At 53.2% G+C, this 2,236-nt stretch overlaps 1 pseudogene; it reads right to left on the minus strand.

The window, feature by feature from the left end:
• Positions 1 to 673: 673 nt before the first annotated feature.
• On the minus strand, positions 674 to 792 carry LOC119096117 (uncharacterized; annotated as a pseudogene).
• Between the last annotated feature and the right edge of the window lie 1,444 nt (positions 793 to 2,236).

The raw sequence follows: 2,236 nt of genomic DNA on the forward strand, positions 1-2,236 counted from the left end.
ATGTGTCTATGAATTTGCGCCCACCACCGTGCCACACCGCCCGCCCTTATCCGAGGTTCGGACCGCATGCCCCTTCTGGTTCCACCCCCTCCGCGGGGGGCCTCATCTCGGCCCTCATGCCCTCATCTGCATGCCCCTTCTGGTTCCACCCCCTCCGCGGGGGGCCTCATCTCGGCCCTCATGCCCTCATCTGCATGCCCCTTCTGGTTCCACCCCCTCCGCGGGGGGCCTCATCTCGGCCCTCATGCCCTCATCTGCATGCCCCTTCTGGTTCCACCCCCTCCGCGGGGGGCCTCCTTCGTACTGGCCGCGCGACTGAAAACGACCAACTCCAACAGCCAACACAACACATCTCGAACTACTAGAATGACTAAATCGACAGCGAATCGGATAAGTATTGCTGGAACGAAACCCAGTCATGGAGGCATGGGCCACCCCCCCCCCCCCGTCCCCCCGTCCCCCCCCCCCCCCCGTCCCCTAAGTCCCAAACGGGCTCGGGACAGACGATTAGGGGCCAGATTCGAGGACCGGCTGGGCTGTCCGGAGATTGTATCAAAGCCGTCTAGTGCCGGACAGTGTGCGTCAGGGTCCACAGCACCTAAAAGCAGATGCTGTGCCGGAAAGGGCCCGAACTTGCCCGATAAACTTTTCTGAACAGCTGGATATGAAGAAGTGACAACGGCACCCAGTGATCCCAGGCGGTCACCCATCCAAGTACTAACCGGGCCCCATGCCGCCTAACTTCAGTGATCGGACGGGAACTGGTATTTTCAGCATGGTATGGTCGTTGCCGTGCGACAGCGTTGCCAGTGGCCGCGCGAATTCGGCCGCGATCAGCGCATGGCGACCGGCGTGCACTGTGCAGATATTTGTTCGTACATGCGTTGCCAGACAACCAATGTCAACAACGTGAGCAGAAATGCTGGCAGATTCTGGTTGGTTCGTCATGTTTCGCGACATTTCCGGCGCACAAGTGATGTATGGAAAAGCGCGCTTCTAAGCCTTGCAGTCTGATCGAGGCTATCTACCAGGGCTATCAAGGCTAGTCTGATCATGCGCACAGAGGAAGTTTGCGGCGCTATTGGCTGGATTGGATCTGGTTTTACACAGTTGTTGTGTTTCATAGCATTTGTATTGGCCATGTGTATAACCATACGGAAATAATAAGCTCACACACAGCAGTTTTCCTCATGCTTTATGACACATTCCATTGCAATGTACAGTAGAGTACCTCATTCTTACTATACTGCCATCTGGATGGAAAACTAACTATTCTAACTAAACTAACTATTCTAACTAAACTAACTATTCTAACTAAACTAACTATTCTAACTAAACTAACTATTCTAATCAATCTGCTAGTGAATTTAGCAAAGAAGTGTGCATATGTCAGTGGTAAGAAGCGATACATAGGTTTATAAACTGAAGTTATTATAACGCAAAATGTCTGCATCAAGTCGGACAAAAATCTGCTGCTGCACCAGACACCTACCAGACATCTGTGTCTGGATGCTCACACTTGTGTTGAAACTCTGGCCAGGTCAAATTGTACTGAACTGTCAAATTATTGGTGTGTAAAGAGATGCTATTGGCATATGTCTGCCTGAAACTGCCTTTGTGACATGATTCGTTTCAAAATTGGCTCTCTTACCACTTGAGTGGAGTTGGTGGCACCTGCGTACTAAACGGTGAGCTCTTGGATTTAAAGAGTACGTGCTAAAATTATTCCCACGATGTCACTGCTATGCCGGATCCCCTAGGCGAGATGCAGGCGTCCATTCTTCAGGATGTGGAAGATCACCCTGAGCATGGCCCAGCTTGGGACAAGGCGCGCTGTCGGCGTTCATGACGGACTGATGCGCCGCCACGTTTACCGTTCACCTCTGTCAGAGCCAGCTCGACGCACAGCGTGAACAAGGTTAGCGGAAAAATGTGACCACCATCCCTGTCATCCGTCCAGAGAGGCGAAAGGCCGGTCCACTTCGTGGCCGGCAGCGTTTGCTCGCTGGCTGTCCTCCAAAGACCCGAAGAAGCAATCACCCGTGCCAGCGGCGCCTGGGCGTCGTCGTGCCGCAGCGCCGCACAGCCTGTAGGACTGCGTCGACCAAAATCGAAGGCTGGCGCGCCGAGCATGTCACGTCAAGCCGACGTCATGGAACGGCAAGTTGGGTAGTTAAACGGACAACACCCCATACAAATGTGCGCATGCAGATTGTTTTCTCTCATTGTAGTGTTG

This window comes from Pollicipes pollicipes, unplaced genomic scaffold (genome assembly GCF_011947565.3).
Source record: "Pollicipes pollicipes isolate AB1234 unplaced genomic scaffold, Ppol_2.1 Scaffold_4219;HRSCAF=4965_pilon_pilon_pilon, whole genome shotgun sequence".
In the NCBI taxonomy this organism is placed as follows: domain Eukaryota; kingdom Metazoa; phylum Arthropoda; class Thecostraca; order Pollicipedomorpha; family Pollicipedidae; genus Pollicipes; species Pollicipes pollicipes.